Here is a 22,192-nt window from a genome sequence, read left to right on the forward strand (position 1 = left end):
CTTTCATACTTGTACTATGTATGGGTATATGGGTATCTGTTGGCTCCTACTAGTTATATATGGAGGTAGGCGTTGATCAAGATGGAATCTGTTCCTCTAAGTAAATAGAGATAAAATCCTATGTGTTTAATTGTTCTTGATGTTTCAAATTCCTGGCCAGGATAGATAGATTTATTCAGAAAAGTGTTTCTGATGAAAAAATCTTTTTAATCAAGAATTGGAATTAAAAGAGAACATAATATTCATAGCAAATGGAGTTTGACATAAATCATGACTCCAGCTTGAGTTGGGATTTTGTAACAGAGAGATTCTAGTGCATGGTAACATATGATTATATGTTCATTTAAGGTAAATCTTATTACTAATTGGGTGGCCATGGCATGCTATGCTAGGTGTTAACCATGGTCTATGAGGTTCATAAAATGATTTAGAGAAATCATTTATGGTAAGAAAGAGTTTTGATGATATTAGGAGTTGATATCATGTCTCATTGCCAATTAGTGATGAGCCTAGTATGTCACACACATACACAAGTTATCACCTATTTAAATGTGATTTAATTAATTAATTAAAGAGTTTAATTGATTAATGAAATAGGTTTGGTTTGCAATTAAATTGCAAAGTCCCTAGCATGACTTGAAACCAAATCTAGATTATTGGATGTATAGTATAAGTTAAATTTATATTTAAAGTGTTTAAATATGAATTTAATTAATGAGAAATTAATTTATAGAGATTAATTAATTAATTTATATTTGATATAAATTAGAAGAAGAAAAAATAATTATTTTGGGTTAAGAACTCAAAATTAAGACACAAGGGCATTTTGGTCATTTCACAGTGTGACATGTGGAACCATGAGATGGTGACACATGGGATTACACATAAGCTTGCCAAATTTTTTTTAATCATGTAAGATGATTAAAATCAAGATTAAATATAGGTTTGACATTTGGCACAATGTGATTGGGTCACTTAAACCTAGAGCTAATCAAAGGGTGACATGTAGCAAGGGTTTAATGTGTCAACCTAGCTATATAAGTGTTGTTATGAAAAAGAAAAACAACCAGCAGCCACTCCTCTCCTTTGTCACGCCATTTTGAGGCTCTCCATCTATTCTTCTTCATCTCTCATTAATTCAAAGAGATTAGCCATCAATCTCTTGAATTAAGAACACTAGAAATTGTTTCTAGCGTCCTGTTTACATCTCTAATCTTTTAAAAGGCAAAACTTAAATTTCTAATTAATAGAAAAAGCTTTAGAAGCTGTTCAAGGGCTGCCATAGGTGTTCTTGGTGTGGACAAACTAGAAGGACAACATCTGGTGTCCTGAAGACAAATCTCAAAGGCGCAGACACGCTGCAATGCATCAAGAGGTTAGTGTAATCGTTCCTGATTTAATATAGGGTTCTAAAATTAATCTGATTAATTTTAAAATCTTAAATGGCAAATACAGATCCAAAAAACATATTAAAAGAGTTTTAGTATGTTGTTTATCATTGAAATCAAATAGATAAAAATAAATCTTACATGATGCATGTGACCCTAGGTGAAAATTTTTGAATTCAATGGTATAAACTTGTGTTTTTCACGCTTCCGTTAATTAGGACGACCACAAAATTTTCCAAACAAATGATTAAGTTGGAAATGGTATAATTAAAGGTAATTATATCATGGGCCCTCCATTGAGGCAATTATTTTAAGAAATTTTAAATACTTGCATAAGATACAATTAATTTAAGAGATTTTCTTAAGAATAATTGTTAAGCATGAGATGTTATAAATATGTAAATGGTTTGGTGGCCAATAATGGATGTGCCTGAGGACATTAAAATTATTTTCATAATTACTGGCTCAATGGGATCAACTTAACCAATGCAAGATAAGTCAATAATGGATGTGCCTGAGATTTTGAGCATTAGGGGCTAGGTAAAGGATTAAACCTCACATGAGATGTGATGGGCAAGGAGTTGCTCACTTATAGTTTATTGTAATTCCAATAATGGATGTGCCTGAGGATGATCAATAAGACTATAAGAATTTAATCACCCACTAGAAATCCATCCAACTAGGATTTCCATTTTCTACTTTGGAAGTGTAGGATTCGCTAAGTTAGCGGGAGGACCAATTCGATTAAATGACCATAATCATTTTGGTTAAATACATGATACATTTACTAATTAATCTGGTTATTTTCTGTAGTTAATTTTCTAATAATAATGAGTACACCACAACCACCACCATCTAATATCCTTGCGAGCATACTTGATCACAATAGGTTGACAGAACCTAATCTCTCTGATTGGCTAAGAAATTTGAAACTTGTCCTGAACCTTGAATATATAGGATATGTTCTAGACTCAAATGTTCCTGGTCCCTTAGCTCCAGAGGCCACTCAAGAGAAATAATTATTTTGGGTTGAGAACTCAAAATTACAACACAATGGTATTTTGGTCATTTCACAGGGTGACATGTGGCACCATGAGATGGTGACACATGGCACTACACATAAGCTTGCCATTTGTCTTTTAATCATGTAATATGATCAAAGTCAAGATTAATCTAAGTTTGATAATTGGCACAATGTGATTGGGTCAATTAAACTAAGAGCCAATCAGATGATGACATATGGCAAGAGTTTTAAGTGATGACCTAGCTATATAAGGGAAAGGATGAAAGAACAAAATAATAATATGCTATTCTCTCTTTGATGCTGCCACCTTTGAGTCTTTCATCCTCTCTTCTTCTTTATCTCTCATCAATTCAAAGAGAATTGCCAACATTCTCTTGAATTAAAATTGCTAGAAATTGTTTCTAGTGTCCTATATATATCTATAATCTCTCTAAAGGCAAAACCTGAATTTTTAATTGATTGGAAAGGCTTGAGAAGCTATTCAAGAGGCGGCCATTGGTAATCTTTGTAACACCCCTATTTGTATAGCCTGGTATATTTCACTATTCCGGTGACTGGTGTCAGTCCGGACAATTAAGAGGATTGGAACCACACTTAAGACAACTAGATCAGCCCTAAACACAAATAATTAGTAATTGCCAATTAGTTAAGTATAAATAAGAAAAACAGAACATAAGAAGTTAAATGAGCCGAGAGTCACAGCGATGGGTGACCTTCTCGGGAAGGATTGTGAAGTCAATTTAAACTCAAATTTCGAACCATAAAATGTGACGCCGTAGTCCTTAGGACTAGTGCAAACACAGTGGAAAAGAGAAAATCATGAATAAGAATTGTTAAGCTAGTCAAATAATTAGGTTAGGGATCCGGAAGAAATATTGAATTATTTGCAAACCGGGTCGAACCAGCGAGGGTCAATTTCTTTTAGTCTTGAAAAGAAGTTTGAGCAAGGAAAGAAAAGAGGAAAAGGAGGAAATTAAGGAAGAGGACACTCCAAGTGAGGTAAGCATTAGATTGAAGTTTAATGTTTAAAAATACATGATTTGAGTTACTTTAGCTTAGAATTTTAATTTAAAATGAAAAGAAAATTTTTATTGAGGGACCATATGTGAATTCAGCCAGCTTGATAGGGTGTTGAATTTGATAGTGTTTAGTTAAACTAAACATGAATTAGAGCTTAAATGATGTTGAATATGTGATTAGTGTAATGATTTGATTAGGAATTAATCAATGGCATGAACTAGGGTTTTGGCATCTAGGGTTTTGGAAAACAAAAATGTGAGAATGTGTTAAATGGTGTGTTGGACTTAGTTTGAGGTGAGAAATGGTCATTTGTGACCAATTGGGGTATGTTAGAAGTGTTGGAACCAAATGCAAATTCGGATTGCTTAGGGTCATGCTTCAGGCAGCAGGACCAAGGTCCCTTTCAGGGACCAAAACTAAAAATTTACAAGTCCAATTGGTATGAGACTAATTGGGAATGAAAATAGACACAAAATGGAACATTTTTCATTCAGGAATCATGCTCAAAAAGTGACCAAAACCTAGTGAACAAATTGACCAAATCCGGAATTGGCAATCTGACCTGTACCAAAAATGACCAAATGAATAGTGTTTGTTCATTTGGCCATAACTTGGGTTAGGCAGGTCTAAATGACCTGAAATTTTACCAGTGGAAATCTGAGATATAGACCTAAAACTTTCATGAAGAACACAAAACCAAATGATGCCCTTAACCAAGTCATTTGGCCACCCAAATTTAATGACCTAAAACTACCAGAACCAATTTGGTGCCCAAAAATCTGGGTTAAGTCCAATCCAGTAGCCATGATTCAAATGGCTATAACTTGAGCTAAAAAACTCCAATTTGAATGATTCAAAAAAGAGAATAAAGTTAAGACAATAGGGAACATTTTCTATGAAGAAAATTTTGCCAAATTCTAACAGTAAAATGACCAATGGAACAATGCAACTTAAGACACCAAAACTAAAAATTTACAAATTTGCCTAAAAGATTTAGAATTTGTGTAAACAACTAAAACCAATAAATTTAGTAACCAAAATTGGCATGTGGGTGAAGTTGGAATTCCGATACCTATTAAGCCTTAGAAAGTCAACAAATTGACTTGAATAGTATCATGAATAGTAACCCCAAAACACAAATTTTAAAGAACGTCAAGTTTAGCACATTAGAGCTAGGTAAAAGTGAATTTAAATTTATTTTTGGATTTATACTAAGTTATGATACTGAAACACTGTGAAACTGTGTGTTTCAGTGGAAAAAAACACCGGGAAAGAACTCGAGGTGTCGAGTCAAGGCCAAAAGGCGACTCATATAAGATTTGTGCATAATGTAGAATTTCTGTAAATTTTCTTCTGCATATTGTTTTGAATAAATTGAAATATTGAATTGTGACATCATTGTGATGAAATATTTATTATTCTTTGGATTTAAATTGTTGAAAGTAATTTGTGTATATTTGAGATGGCATAAATGTTTAGTAAATTGTTAAGATAAGTTTTGAAACCACAGTGTCATGACCATATATTTGAACACCTCACTAGCATGACTAGTGGGTGTAATTAGTTTCAAATTTTGATTCCTTCTCTGGCTGAAGTGTTGAGGTGTGTGCCAGTAGAAGAAGAAAAAGAATGGGTTCCCATATATTTGAGCTAGCTAGCCTTGTGATGTGACTTCTCCTTAGCCTCTGGCTATTGAGATTATATTTGTTTCGAATGGCATGATATAATTGTGGGTTTTATGAAATTGGTTTTGACACTTCAAAATGAAATTGTTTGGATTAAAATTTCATAACTTATGTTTTGTATTTAATTCTCATGTTCAGTCCAATTTTTGAATAAATATGATTTAAATTCTGTATAAAGATTATTTTAGTATGTTGTGCACCACTGAGTCCTAATACTCAGCGATGGCTATTATTGCTGTCGCAGATTTAGAGACTAGAGGAGCAGCAGATTGAGCTGCTGAGGATTGAGGAGCTACCTACTTTGAAGTTATCGGGTATATTTTATACCCTGACTGTAAAAATTCATTTTGATGTATGTAATGTATGTAAAGGTATGGACATATAAAATTGGTCTTGAGCAGTTTGCATAAAGTTTGTAATAAATTTTAGTTTGAATTTCTCTTAATGTAAATTTTTGTAATGATGTATATAAATTATTTTATCTTTAATGAAATATGAATGGAAGTATTTTGTTTTAAATTGAATAAAATTGATTAATGGTATTTTGATGATTGTTGAATATTGGAAATTATGGATTTGAATTTTTGGAAATTGATAAATGATGTTGAAATTGATTGGGATGGTTGTGAATTTGAAGAAGTTGTTGAGACAAATTATTGGAAGTGCTTTTTACAGGGATTTGAAGAACTATTTTCTCAAAATATAGATGGCACTCTGCCGAAATTTTTATAAAATTTGCGAAAAAATAAAATGGGCCAAAAAATTTTAACTAGTTTTTAACTTTAATTAAATGTTTTAATACCTATTAGAAAATGCCCACCACTTATAAAAGTAAGAAAATTGTTTTAAAATCCCTTGTAGGGTACTTAATGAGTTATCGGTAGGTAAAGTTCGGTAGTTCATTAGGTATTCTACGGGATCATATTATGCCTTACAAAGGGGTACGGTGTGACAATCTTGGTGTGGACAAGCTAGAGGTACAACATCTGGTGTCCTAGGTGCATCCCAAAAGTACCAAACACAACTACAATGCATCAAAAGGTTAGTGCACTTGTTCTTGATTTAATCTAGGGTTCTAATGAATTAATCTGTTAATTTAAAATCTTAAATGGCAAATGTAGATCTAAAAACATATTAAAAGTGTTTTAATATGTTGCTTAACATTGAAATCAAATAGATAAATAATGAATCTTGCATGATGCATCAGACCCTAGAAGAAAAATTTTGAATTTAATAATCTAAACTTATGTTTTTCATGCTTCCACTCCTTCATACAACACCTGTAACCACCACAAGTCATCAAGCCCATTTTTCAATTTAGGAAACTAAAAGGAAACATCGAATTTAAGTTTAGGATTACTTATCCAAGAGGTGCTAAATCACATTCAATCACCCAATCTAGGTAGCTAGGCCTCCAAATGTAGACACTCTAGTCTATCCATACGAGCTTTATGATTGAGATGATTCAACAGTTGACCAATCTACTCATGTAAAGCTTCTCCCTTGCATTAACCAAGCAAGGTCAAAGGGTTTTTATCCTTGTGTTTTCTTTTAGGTAATTGAAGAAACAATTTCTTCAATTTGCTAATTCAAGAGTGAAAACTTCAAATATCTCTTAAAAAGCTTGAAAAAAGATGAAAGCATTTTAGCTATGGAGGTTGAGAGAAAACCTAAGGAGGAAGATGATGAAATGTCTAAAAGGATGCCATTTTGATGTGGGTTGGTAGCTTTTATACTTTAGGGATATGGGAATCCTTGAAGTGGGGAGCAAATCTCTAACTTTTAGATATTTTTAATCCCTAAAGTACATGAGTGAAAAGGAATCTTTTCCTCTATGGAGATAAAGTTGCCACTTGTCAAAATAGCTTTTACCTTTGTCTATTTTCCATCAAGCTAATCAATTGATACATTATCATCTCATGATGACATAAGGCATCACATGTCACCTTATGTTAACTCATGCTAATACATGTCAAGAGATATTTAAAACCTACTCACACCTTCTTTCTCTCAACAACATGCCCTATGCAACTTTTGTCTTGGTTTGGCATGCCCCATGCTAAACAACACTGGGTAGCAATAGGCCCATGCAACCTTTGCCTTGGTTTAGCATGCACCATATTGAACGACACTAGGTAGTAACACACCCCATGCAACTTTTGCCTTTCCACAACATGCCCCATGCTGCATCCTATGCAACATTTAACTAGCTTGTTCTTTCTTTCTTTCTTTTTTTTTACCCAATTCTTCAAATCAAGTTTCAAGTCATGCTAGAGACTTTTGCAATCTTATTATAAAATTAAATTCATTAATTTAATTAATCAATTAATCAAATTAATTTTATCTTGATCACATAAGTTCTATTGTGCGTGACTTCCTATAATCATAACTAATTAGCAATGAGAATGAAATTAACTCTTTAATATCAACGGAACCCTTTACATACCTAAAGTGTAATTCCCCAATCTACTCTTTGTTCTCATAAATCATAATTGATACCTAGCATAGTGTGTCATGACTACCCAACTAGTGATAAAATAAATTCATCCCTTAATAAGAACGTTGATCATACATACCAAGCACTAAAGTCTTTCCATTACAAATTCTTGATCCTAGCTAGGGCTATAGTACATGTTAAACCTAATTACTTTGGGTCAAATGTCCTCATCTAAAATCTAATTCTTGATTAATAAGACTATCTGTAAGATGAAGGAGCGGAAGTATGTAGATTAGTCATTAGAGCATTGAATTTCAAAAATTTTCTTCTAAGGTTACATGCATCATACCACATACTTTATGTGCCTAATTAATTTCAATGCTCAATTGCATATTAAAACACTTTTAATATGTATTAGGATCTATGTTTGCCATTCAAGATTGTGAACTAATAAATTAATTCATTTAAACCCTAGTTTAAAAGAGAAGTTAGAACACTAACCTCTTTGATGCAATATGTATGTGATTGGCACCTTTAGGAAGCACCTAGGACCCCAAATGTTGTCCCTCTAACTTGTCCACACCAAGATCACCAATGGGCAGCCCCCAATCTTGCTTCTCAATCCTTGTTAACCAATTATAAATTGGGTTCTTACCTTTAGAGAGGTTGTAGATGTATATAAGACACTAGGAACAATTTCTAGCAATTTTAATTCAAAGGGAATGGAGTGATTCTCTTTGAATTGATGAGAAAAGATGAAGAGAGGAGAGGGAGGAAGAGGTGACGCCACACATAAGAGAGAATAAGAGTGTTGGCTGATTTTATTTTCTTATAACATCACTTCATATAATTAGGTCAAGTAATCACTTAAACCCTATGCCACATGTCACCATCACATTGTATCTTATTTTTAATTGACCTAATCACATTAAGCCAAGTGTCAAAGCTAGACTTAATCTTGACTTTGATCATCTTACATGATATGAAGATAAATGGCAAGCTTATATGGTGCCATGTTGAAGGAGAGGAAGCGTGACAAACACAAGTTTATACCATTGAATTCAAAAATTTTCACCTAGGATCACATGCATCATGCAAGCTTTATTTTTATCTATTTGATTTCAATGATAAAGAACATATTAAAACTCTTTTAATATATTTTTGGATATGTATTTTCTATTTAAGTTTTTAAAATTAATCAGATAAATTTTAGAATCCTAGATTAAATCAAGAATAAATACACTAACCTCTTGATGCACTGTAGTGTATTTGCGCCTTTCATATGCTTCTTCAGGACACCGGATGTTGTCCCTCTAGCTTGTCCACACCAAGAACACCTATGGCAGCCCTTGAATATCTTCTAAAGCTTTTTCTATTATTTAAAAATTCAAGTTATGCCTTTTAAGAGATTAAAGATGTAAATAGGATACTAGAAACGATTTCTAGTATTTTTAATTCAAGAGATTATTTGCTAATCTCTTAGAATGAATGAGAGATGAAGAAGAAAAGAAGGAAGAGGCAGCCAAGGGGTGGCGGCATCTTTGGGAGCAGTAGCTTATGTATTTTATTTTTTCATAACAACACTTATATAGCTAGGTCACCACTTAAACCCTTGCCACATGTCACCCTTTGATTGGTTCTAAGTTTAATTGACCCAATCACATTGTGCCAAGTGTCAAATCTATATTTAATCTTAATTTTAATCATCTTACATGATTAAAAGACATTTGGTAAGCTTATGTGTAATGCCATGTGTCACCATCTCATGGTGCCACATGTCACCCTGTGAAATGACCAAAATGCCCCTGTGTCTTAATTTTGAGTTCTTAACCCAAAATAATTATTTATCTTCTTCTAATCAATTTATATCAAATATAAATTAATTAATTAATCTCTATTAATTAATTTCTCATTAATTAAATTCATATTTAAACACTTTAAATATAAATTTAACTTATACTTTACATCCAATAATCTAGATTTGGTTTCAAGTCATGCTAGGGACTTTGCAATCTAATTGCAAACCAAACCTATTTAATTAATCAATTAAACTCTTTAATCAATTAATTAAATCATATTTAATTAGGTGATAACTTGTGTATGTGTGTGACTTACTAGGCTCATCACTAATTGGCAATGAGATATGATATTAACTCTTAATATCATCAGAACTCTTTCTTACCATAAATGATTTCTCTAAATCATTTTATGCACCTCATGGACCATGGTTAACACCTAGCATACCATGCCATGGCCACCCAATTAGTAATAAGGTTTACCTTAAATGAACCTATAATCATATGTTACCATGCACTAGAATCTCTCTGTTACAAAATCCCAATTCAAGCTGGAGTCATGGTTTATGTCAAACTCCATTTACTATGAATATTATGTTCTCTTTTAATTCCAGTTCTTGATTAAAAAGATTTTCTTATCATAAACTCTTTTCTGATTAAATCTAACTGTCCTAGCCAGGAACTTGAAACATAAAGAACAATTAAATGAACATAGGATTTTATCTTTATTTACTTAGAGGAACAGATTCTATCTTGATCAACACCTACCTCCATATATAACTACTAGGAGCCAACACATGCCCATATGCCCATACACAGTACAAGTATGAAAGCAGTATCAAACTCAAACTAGCTATATACAAGATAAATGTGCTATCTCAGGTTTAAAGATTATATGCACATATATGATTTATGACAAAACATTGACAAGAGTAAACTCCATGTGCTTGTCATAAGTGTCACTGGTTCAGCCTACTTATCATTTATAAGTGCCTATCATGTTTGTCATATGGCATGAGACTCACCATTCCATCTTATTTATATCTCATATAAATAACTTGGGAACAAACATGAATACAATCTTTCTGGATAAGTCATGTCCTTATTATGAAGTATCCTCGATTGTGAACCTATTTATGATACTTTGTACTAGAAATACTGTCACTCATATTCTTAACAACCTAAGAATAGAATTTCTAACAAAATATCAATGGACCTTTTCTATTACACATAAATATATTATGTAAACGGAAAAGTGGAAATGCCTTTTATTAATAAAAATATGTACAAGATACATACTAAATGATATGCTCTAGGGCATACTACTATCAATCTCCCACTAGCACTAGAGCCATTCATTACAATATCTTAGACCCATCTTCTCAAGATGCCGGTCTAACTGTGCTTGTGACAAAGGCTTAGTGAATAGATCAGCTGGATTTTCAGCTGATGCTATTTTCTGCATGGCTATATCGCCTTGCCCAACTATTTCTCTGATAATGTGGTAGCGCCTTTCTATGTGTTTGGATTTCTAGTGAGACCGGGGTTCCTTAGCCTGTATGACTGCTCCATTGTTGTCACAGTGTAGTGGAACTGCTGACTCGATGGAAGGAACTACTGTAAGTTCTGTCACGAATTTCTTTATCCAAACAGCTTCCTTTGCAGCATCTGATGCAACAATATACTCAACTTTGGTAGTGGAATCTGCAGTCGTGCTCTGTTTGGAACTCTTCCAACTGACTGCACCTTCATTACAAATGAACACATACCCAGAGGTAGACTTTCTATCATCGATATCTTATTGGAAATCAGAATCAGTATAACCATCCAATTGTAAGTCTCCACCTCCATAGATCAAGAATAAATCCTTAGTTCTTCTCAAGTACTTAAGGATATTCTTGATAGCTATCCAGTATTCCAAACCTAGATTTGATTGATACCTGCTAGTCAAACTAACAACATATGTGATATTCGGCCTAGTACACAACATTGCATACATTAAACTTCCAATAGCTAAAGCATATGGAATCCTGGCCATTTTATCTCTTTCTTCAGGTGTCTTTAGAGACATCTCTTTAGAAAGATGGATACCATGTCTCACTGGTAACAATCCTCTCTTGGAATTAAGCATGTTAAACCTCTTTAACACCTTTTCCAAGTATAGACTTTGGGATAAACCAATTATTCTTTTCGCTCTATCTCTATAGATGCAAATCTCAAGAATATAGGTTGCCTCCCCTAAGTCTTTCATTGAGAATGTATTTGACAATCATACCTTTACAGTTGTCAACATACCTGTGTCATTACCCATCAACAGTATAGCATCCACATATAAGACAAGGAAAGTGATAGCACTGTCACTAACCTTCTTATATACACATGGCTCATCCTTATCCTCATTTTTTATAAAACCAAAGGATTTAATGGGTGTTAGTAGTATGCCCTAGAGCATATCATTTAGTATGTATCTTGTACATATTTTTATTAATAAAAGGCATTTCCACTTTTCCGTTTACATAATATATTTATGTGTAATAGAAAAGGTCCATTGATATTTTGTTAGAAATATTATTCTTAAGTTGTTAAGAATATGAGTGAATTTATTTCTAGCACGAAGTATCATAAATAGGTTCACAATCGAGGATACTTCATAATAAGGACATGACTTATCCAGAAAGATTGTATTCATGTTTGTTTCCAAGTTATTTATATGAGATATAAATAAGATGGAATGGTGAGTCTCATGCCATATAACAAACATGATAGGCACTTATAAATGATAAGTAGGCCGAACCAGTGACACTTATGACAAGCACATGGAGTTTACTCTTGTCAATGTTTTGTCATAAATCATATCAGTGCATATGATCTTTATACCTGAGATAGCACAGTTATCTTGTATATAGGTAGTTTGAGTTTGATACTGCTTTCATACTTATACTGTGTATGGGTATATGGGCATCTGTTGGCTCCTACTAGTTATATATGGAGGTAGGTGTTGATCAAGATGGAATCTGTTCCTCTAAGTAAATAGAGATAAAATCCTATGTTCATTTAATTGTTCTTGATGTTTAAAGTTCTGCCAGACAGATAGATTTATTCGTAAAAGAGTTTCGATGAGAAAATCTTTTAATCAAGAACTGGAATTAAAAGAGAACATAATATTCATAGCAAATGGAGTTTGACATAAACCATGACTCGGCGGCTTGAGTTGGGATTTTGTAATGTAGAGATTCTAGTGCATGGTAACATATGATTTTAGGTTCATTTAAGGTAAACCTTATTACTAATTGGGTGGCCATGGCATGCTATGCTAGGTGTTAACCATGGTCTATGAGGTGCATAAAATGATTTAGAGAAATCATTTATGGTAAGAAAGAGTTCTGATGATATTAAGAGTTGATATCATGTCTCATTGCCAATTAGTGATGAGCCTAGTAAGTCACACACATACACAAGTTATCATATATTTAAATATGATTTAATTAATTAATTAAAGAGTTTAAATTGATTAATTAAATAGGTTTGGTTTGCAATTAGATTGCAAAGTCCCTAGCATGACTTGAAACCAAATCTAGATTATTGGATGTATAATATAAGTTAAATTTATATTTAAAGTGTTTAAATATGAATTTAATTAATGAAAAATCAATTAATAGAGATTAATTAATTAATTTATATTTGATATAAATTAATTAGAAGAAGAAAATAATTATTTTGGGTTAAGAACTCAAAATTAAGACATAGGGGCATTTTGGTCATTTTGCAGTGTGACACGTGGCACCATGAGATGGTGACACATGGCATAACACATAAGCTTGCTAAATGTTTTTTAATCATGTAAGATGATTAAAATCAAGATTAAATATAGGTTTGACACTTGGCACAATGTGATTGGGTCACTTAAACCTAGAGCTAATCAAAGGGTGACATGTGGCAAGGGTTTAATGTGTTAACCTAGCTATTTAAGTGTGGTTATGAAAAAAAAAATAACCAGCAGCCTCTCCTCTCCTTTGTCACGCCACTTTGAGGGTTTTCATCTATTCTTCTTCATCTCTCATCAATTCAAAGAGATTAGCCATCAATCTCTTGAATCAAGAACGCTAGAAATTGTTTCTAGTGTCCTGTTTACATCTCTAATCTCTTAAAAGGCAGAACTTGAATTTCTAATTAATAGAAAAAGCTTTAGAAGCTGTTCAAGGGCTGCCATAGGTGTTCTTGGTGTGGACAAGCTAGAGGGACAACATCTGGTGTCCTGAAGACGAATCTCAAAGGCGTAGACACGCTGCAGTACATCAAGAGGTTAGTGTAATCGTTCTTGATTTAATCTAGGGTTCTAAAATTAATCTGATTAATTTTAAAATCTTAAATGGAAAATACAGATCCAAAAACATATTAAAAGAGTTTTAATATGTTGTTTATCATTGAAATCAAATAGATAAAAATAAATCTTGCATGATGCATGTGACCCTAGGTGAAAATTTTGAATTCAATGGTATAAACTTGTGTTTTTCACGCTTCTGTTCCTTCAATTGGTATCAGAGCCACTATATTTGCCATTTAGATTGTTGATTATATGATTTAATTGTGTGTTTGATCATGAGATCAAAAGTTCATTGCTGGTTGCAAAGCAAGTTGGCGGCATGCTTGAAAAAACACCATCAATGGTGCGCATGGTTTGGCTTCCATGGGTGGTTTAAGGTTTGGCTTTTAATTCTGCAATTGTTGTATGATCTAAGGCCTATTCTTTGACTAATTAAAGTGTTTAATTAGTAGTTTTTATCACACAATTAAATTATGATTCAAATCAGAATTTTAAAAAATTGTTTGAATGTGATTCAAATCTGAATTTTAAAAGTTGTTTGAATGTGATTCAAATCTGAATTTTTAAAGTTGTTTGAATCATATTTAAATCTGATTTTTTAAAATTGATTGAATAAAATTCAGATCTGATTTTTTAAAAAATGTTTGAATGTGATTCAAATCTGATTTTTTTAAAAATGTTTGAATGTGATTCAAATCTGAATTTTTAAAGTTGTTTGAATGTGATTCAAATCTGAATTTTTAAATTTGTATGAATGAGATTCAAATCTGAATTTTTAAATTTATTTGAATCATATTCAAATCTAGATTTTTAAGTTGAATATGAGATATTCAATTTAATTTAAGTATGTATGTTTTATTTAATTGTTAAATAGTGATATGCATGATGGATGATCATGGACTATAAAAGACCAATGTGATTGGATTTATTTCTTTTATGTTTCTTTGGGATTGTAAATTAATTAATTTATTTTAATTTATTTTGGGCATGTATTATTAAGTTTGTAATAATTTTTGGGTTGTAATTTCATTTATTTAAGTTCTTGTAAATTCGCCTTGGTATGCCAAGGATTACTATGTAATATTGGATTGCAAGAAGTTCAAGGAGGTCAAGAGCATTGGTGGGACCAGTGGGAGGAATTCAAGATCAAGTGTTGATTATGTACTCCTTCAGCAACTCTTGTAAAATGAATGAATGAAATGCACCTAGGAATGCCCTGATTCAATTCTTGGTGGCTCAGAATTGAATCCCTTAGAAAGTCCATGATCATACCATATTTACTGCTTATTCATGAATGCATGAGATGTATGGGAATGTATGCAATTATATGATATATGCATGCTAAATGGATAATGTGCAAAGTGAGACCTTAATAGTAAATAGAATGACCATAAAATCTTCCAAACAAATGATTAAGTTGGAAATGCTATAATTAAAGTAATTATAACATAGGCCCTCCATTGGGGCAATTATTTTAAGAAATTTTAAATAGTTGCATAAGATGCAATTAATTTAAGAGATTTTCTTAAGAATAATTGTTAAGCATGAGATGTTGTAAATATGTAAATGGTTTGGTGGCCAATATTGGATGTACCTGAGGACATTAAAATTATTTGCATAATTACTGGCTCAATGGGATCAACTTAACTAATGCAAGATAAGTCAATAATGGATGTACCTGAGATTTTGAGCATTAGGGGCTAGGTGAAGGATTGAACCTCACATGAGATGTGATGGGCAAGGAGTTGCTCACTTATAGTTTATTGTAATTCCAATAATGGATGTACCTGAGGATGATCAATAGAATTATAAGAATTCAATCATCCACTAGAAATCCATCCAACTAGGATTTCCGTTTTCTACTTTGGAAGTGTAGGATTCGCTAAGTTAGTGGGAGGACCAATTTGATTAAAAGACCATAATCATTTTGGTTAATTATATGATATATTTACTAATTAATCTGGTTATTTTCTGCAGTTAATTTTCTGATAAAAATGAGCACAAAACAACCACCACCATCCAATATCCTTGCAAGCATACTTGATCACAATAGGTTGACAGGACCTAAAGTCTCTTATTAGCTAATAAATTTGAAACTTGTCTGAAACTTGAACATATCTGATATGTTCTAGATTCAAATGTTCCTGGTCCCTTACCTCCAGAGGCCACACAAGAGGAACATGAAACTTTGGACAAGTGGAAGGAGCATGATATGAGAGCTAAGTGTTACATGCTTGCTTCCATGAGTAATGAGTTACAGAAGCAACATGAGAACATGCAGAGTGCGAGTGAGATCCTCCTACACCTACAAGAGTGGGATGGTGAGCACAAAGAGAATGCTAGGTATGAGATATCTAGACCTATTCCGGTATGAGGATGTCCGAGGGATGTAATGTTGGGGATCATGTCCACAAGATGATTCAGATGATTGAGCGGTTGGAACATCTTGACTTTAACATGGATTTCCAACTACAGACGATTTGATCCTTCATCCCTTCCCGAGTCTTTTGGGAATTTTGTGACAAATTTCCATATGACTAAACAGAATGCACCTTAGCCGGTTTACTCAACATGCTGTTATTGCCCAAAAGAATATGCCAGTGCAATAAAGGAAAAGAGGTAGCTTTGTTGCATCTTCTTACTGGAAAGTCCAACAAGAAGAAGGGAAAGAAGAAAAAGAAACTTGATTCTGGTCCTTCCAAGAAAATAGCTAAACAGAAAAGGAAGACCAAAGCTGACAAAGGCAAAGGAAAGTGTTTCCACTGCCAATAGGAAAGTGTTTCCATTGCCAGTAAGAAAGTGTTTCCACTGGCTAGAGTATAGCAATCTAAAAGAATGCAATGCCATGGTGAAAACCAACTCAAGTTCAAAATATATTTGGCACTTAAGGTTATGTCATGTTGCAGAAGATAGGATTGCAAAACTGGAGAAAATGGGGATTCTATCCTCATTGGGCTCTGAGCCTACTCCAACTTGTGAATCTTGCCTTCAGGGCAAAATGACTAGATCACCCTTTGTTGAACAGGGGCTAATAGCTGAAAATATTTTAGAGCTAATACATAGTGATGTATGTGGTCCATTTAAAGAAATGGCTAGAGGGGGTTTTCATTATTTTATTACCTTTACTGATGATAAATCAAGGTTTGGGTATTTGTATTTGATGAAATACAAACATGAATCTTTTGAAAAGTGCAAAGAATTTAAATCTGAAGTAGAAAATCAAACAGGAAAGAATATTAAAGCTCTTCGATCAGATCGTGGAGGTGAATATTTGAGTACTGAATTTGATGAATACTTGAGAGAGCATGGCATTGTTTCTCACCGACTCCTCCAGAACGCCACAAATGAATGGTGTATCTCGAAGGAGAAATCGTACCCTATTGGATATGGTACGTAGTATGATGAGCTATACTGATATGTCAATCTTCTTTTGGGGATTTGCATTAGAATCAGCTTTGTATATTCTGAATAGGATTCCATCAAAATCAGTTTCTTCCACACCTTATGAGATATGGCACAAAGTATCATAAATAGGTTCACAATCGAGGATACTTCATAATAAGGACATGACTTATCCAGAAAGATTGTATTCATGTTTGTTTCCAAGTTATTTATATGAGATATAAATAAGATGGAATGGTGAGTCTCATGCCATATAACAAACATGATAGGCACTTATAAATGATAAGTAGGTCAACCATGACACTTATGACAAGCACATGGAGTTTACTCTTGTCAATGTTTTGTCATAAATCATATCAGTGCATATGATCTTTATACCTGAGATAGCACAGTTATCTTGTATATAGGTAGTTTGAGTTTGATACTGCTTTCATACTTATACTGTGTATGGGTATATGGGCATCTGTTGGCTCCTACTAGTTATATATGGAGGTAGGTGTTGATCAAGATGGAATCTGTTCCTCTAAGTAAATAGAGATAAAATCCTATGTTCATTTAATTGTTCTTGATGTTTCAAGTTCTGGCCAGACAGATATAGATTTATTCGTAAAAGAGTTTCTGATGACAAAATCTTTTTAATCAAGAACTGGAATTAAAAGAGAACATAATATTCACAGCAAATGGAGTTTGACATAAACCATGACTCCAGCTTGAGTTGGGATTTTGTAACAGAGAGATTCTAGTGCATGGTAACATATGATTTTAGGTTTATTTAAGGTAAACCTTATTACTAATTGGGTGGCCATGGCATGCTATGCTAGGTGTTAACCATGGTCTATGAGGTGCATAAAATGATTTAGAGAAATCATTTATGGTAAGAAAGAGTTCTGATGATATTAAGAGTTGATATCATGTCTCATTGCCAATTAGTGATGAGCCTAGTAAGTCACACACATACACAAGTTATCACCTATTTAAATATGATTTAATTAATTAATTAAAGAGTTTAAATTGATTAATTAAATAGGTTTGGTTTGCAATTAGATTGCAAAGTCCCTAGCATGACTTGAAACCAAATCTAGATTATTGGATGTATAATATAAGTTAAATTTATATTTAAAGTGTTTAAATATGAATTTAATTAATGAGAAATTAATTAATAGAGATTAATTAATTAATTTATATTTGATATAAATTAATTAGAAGAAGAAAATAATTATTTTGGGTTAAGAACTCAAAATTAAGACACAGGGGCATTTTGGTCATTTTGCAGTGTGACACGTGGCACCATGAGATGGTGACACATGGCATAACACATAAGCTTGCCAAATGTTTTTTAATCATGTAAGATGATTAAAATCAAGATTAAATATAGGTTTGACACTTGGCACAATGTGATTGGGTCACTTAAACCTAGAGCTAATCAAAGGGTGACATGTGGCAAGGGTTTAATGTGTTAACCTAGCTATTTATTTAAGTGTGGTTATGAAAAAAAAATAACCAGTAGCCTCTCCTCTCCTTTGTCACGCCACTTTGAGGGTTTTCATCTATTCTTCTTCATCTCTCATCAATTCAAAGAGATTAGCCATCAATCTCTTGAATCAAGAACGCTAGAAATTGTTTCTAGTGTCCTGTTTACATCTCTAATCTCTTAAAAGGCAGAACTTGAATTTCTAATTAATAGAAAAAGCTTTAGAAGCTGTTCAAGGGCTGCCATAGGTGTTCTTGGTGTGGACAAGCTAGAGGGACAACATCTGGTGTCCTGAAGACGAATCTCAAAGGCGCAGACATTGCGAGACATCAAGAGGTTAGTGTAATCGTTCTTGATTTAATCTAGGGTTCTAAAATTAATCTGATTAATTTTAAAATCTTAAATGGCAAATACAGATCCAAAAACATATTAAAAGAGTTTTAATATGTTGTTTATCATTAAAATCAAATAGATAAAAATAAATCTTGCATGATGCATGTGACCCTAGGTGAAAATTTTTGAATTCAATGGTATAAACTTGTGTTTTTCACGCTTCCGTTCCTTCAATGGGTTCATCAAAACGGATGTTCCAACTCCTTGAAGCTTGCTTCAACCCATAAATGGATCGCTTTAGCTTGCATACCTTGGAACCATCTTGGGATTCAAAACCCCAAGGTTGTTCCACAAAAATGTTTTCTTCAATGTATCCATTGAGAAAAGCTGTTTTGACATCCATCTGCCAAATCTCATAATCATAGTATGCAGCTATTGCTAATAGAATCCTAATTGATTTAAGCATGGCAACAGGCTAGAAAGTCTCTTCATAATCGATTCCTTGCCTTTGGCGAAACCCTTTCGCTACTAGCCTTGCCTTATAGGTCTCTACCTTTCCATCAGAATGAATTTTCTTCTTGAAAACCCATTTGTTCCCTATAAGTACAATACCTTCAGGTGAGTCAACAAGATCCCAAACTTGATTCTTATACATGGAATCAATTTCAGATTTCATAGCATCAATCCATTTTGAAGAGTCTATATCTGATATAGCTTCCTCATAAGTAAGTGGATTATTTCCATGATCTACTTCTTCATGAGTAGACAACTCTTGTTCTTCTTCATGAAGGAAACCATATCTCACTGGTGGGTGAGATACCCTGGTTGTTCTACGAGGAACTGCAGTAGATGTTTCATTAAAGGGTGTAGGTTGACTAGATGGATCTATATCCATCTAATCTGTTGGTTGGTCAAAATTCTCTAATTCCAACTCTATTTACCTTTCTTTGCCTCCTTCTTGAACAAACTGTTGTTCAAGAAATGTGGCATCTCCACTCACCACAACCTTTTGTGATGTAGGCAAATAATATCCAAAACTATCTTTTGGATATCCAACAAATCGACCATTTTCTGATCTGGTTTCCAATTTATCAGTGTTCAGTTTTTTGATATAAGCTGGACAACCCCAAATCTTAACATGCTTAAAACTTGGTTTTTTTTCCATGCCATATCTCATAAGGTGTGGAAGAAACTGATTTTGATGGAATCCTATTCAGAATATACAAAGCTGATTCTAATGCAAATCCCCAAAAGGAGATTGGCATATCAGTATAGCTCATCATACTACGTACCATATCCAATAGGGTACGATTTCTCCTTTCAATACACCATTCAACTATAGTGTTCCTAGAGGAGTCAGCTGGGAAACAATGCCATGCTCTCTCAAGTATTCATCAAATTCAGTACTCAAATATTCTCCTCCATGATCTGATCAAAGAGCTTTAATACTCTTTCCTATTTGATTTTCTACTTCAGATTTAAATTCTTTGAACTTTTCAAAGGATTCATGTTTGTATTTCATCAAATACAAATACCCAAACCTTGATTTATCATCAGTGAAGGTAATAAAGTAATGAAAATCGCCTTTAACCATTTCCTTAAATGGATCACATACATCACTATGTATTAGTTCCAAAATATTTTCAGCTCTTAGTCCTTGTCCAAAAAAGGGTGATCTAGTCATTTTTCCCTGAAGGCAAGATTCACAAGTTGGAATAGGCTCAGAGCCCAATGAGGATAAAATCCCCATTTTCTCCAATTTTGCAATCCTATCTTCTGCAACATGACCTAATCTTAAGTGTCAAATATATTTTGGACTTGAGTTGATTTTCATCATGGCATTGCATTCTTTTAGATTGCTATACTCTGGACAGTGGAAACACTTTCCTGCTGGTAGTGGAAACACTTTCCTTTACCTTTGTCAACTTTGATCTTTGTTTTTCTGTTTGGCTATCTTCTTGGAAGATCTTGGAACTTGAGGTTTCTTTTTCTAATTGCCTTTTTTCTTATTGGACTTTCCAACAGAAAAATATGCAATCAAAGCTACCTCTTTTCCTTTATTGCCCGGTATATTCTTTTGGGCAATAACCAGCATGTTGAGTAAACTAGCCAAGGTGCATTCCTGTTTAGTCATACAGAAATTTGTCACAAAATTTCGAAAAGACTCAGGATGGGACTGAAGGATCAAATCCGTTTGTAGTTGGAAATCCATGTTGAAGTCAAGATGTTCCAACTGCTCAATTAGCCGAATCATTTTGTGGACATGATCCCCAACATTCTGTCCCTTAGACATCCTCATGCGGAATAGCTGTCTAGATATCTCATACCTAGCATTCCTGCTGTGCTCACCATATAACTCTTATAGGTGAAGGAGGATCTCACTCGCACTTTGCATGTTCTCATGCTGCTTCTGTAACTCATTACTCATAGAAGCAAGCATGTAACACTTAGCTCTCATATCATGCTCCTTCCACTTGTCCAAAGCTTCATGTTTCTCTTGGGTGGCCTCTGCAGGTAAGGGACCAGGAACATTTGAGTCTAGAACATATCCTATATTTTCAAGGTTCAGGACAAGTTTCAAATTTCTTAGCCAATCAGAGAGATTAGGTCCTGTCAACCTATTGCGAACAAATATGCTTGCAAGAATATTGGATGGTGGTGGTTGTTCTGTGCTCATTATTATCAAAAAATTAACTGCAAAAAATAACTAGATTAATTAGTAAATGTATCATGTAATTAACCAAAATGATTATGGTCTTTTAATCAAATTGGTCCTCCCACTAACTTAGCGAATCCTACACTTCCAAAGTAGAAAACGAAAATCCCAGTTGGATGGATTTCTAGTGGGTGATTGAATTCTTATAATTCTATTGATCATCCTCATGTACATCCATTAATGGATTTACAATAAATTATAAGTGAGCAACTCCTTGCCCATCACATCTCATGTGAGGTTCAATCCTTTACCTAGCCCCTAATGCTCAAAATCTCAGGTACATCCATTATTGACTTATCTTGCATTAGTTAAGTTGATCCCATTGAGCCAGTAATTATGCAAATAGTTTTAATGTCCTCAGGTACATCCAATATTGGCCACCAAACCATTTACATATTTACAACATCTCATGCTTAATAATTATTCTTAAGAAAATCTCTAAAATTAATTGCATCTTATGCAAGTATTTAAAATTTCTTAAAATAATTGCCTCAATGGAGGGCCCATGTTATAATTACTTTAATTATAGCATTTCCAACTTAATCATTTGTTTGGAAGATTTTATGGTCATCCTAATTACTATTAAGGTCTCACTT

This window comes from Hevea brasiliensis, chromosome 3 (assembly GCF_030052815.1).
Source record: "Hevea brasiliensis isolate MT/VB/25A 57/8 chromosome 3, ASM3005281v1, whole genome shotgun sequence".
In the NCBI taxonomy this organism is placed as follows: domain Eukaryota; kingdom Viridiplantae; phylum Streptophyta; class Magnoliopsida; order Malpighiales; family Euphorbiaceae; genus Hevea; species Hevea brasiliensis.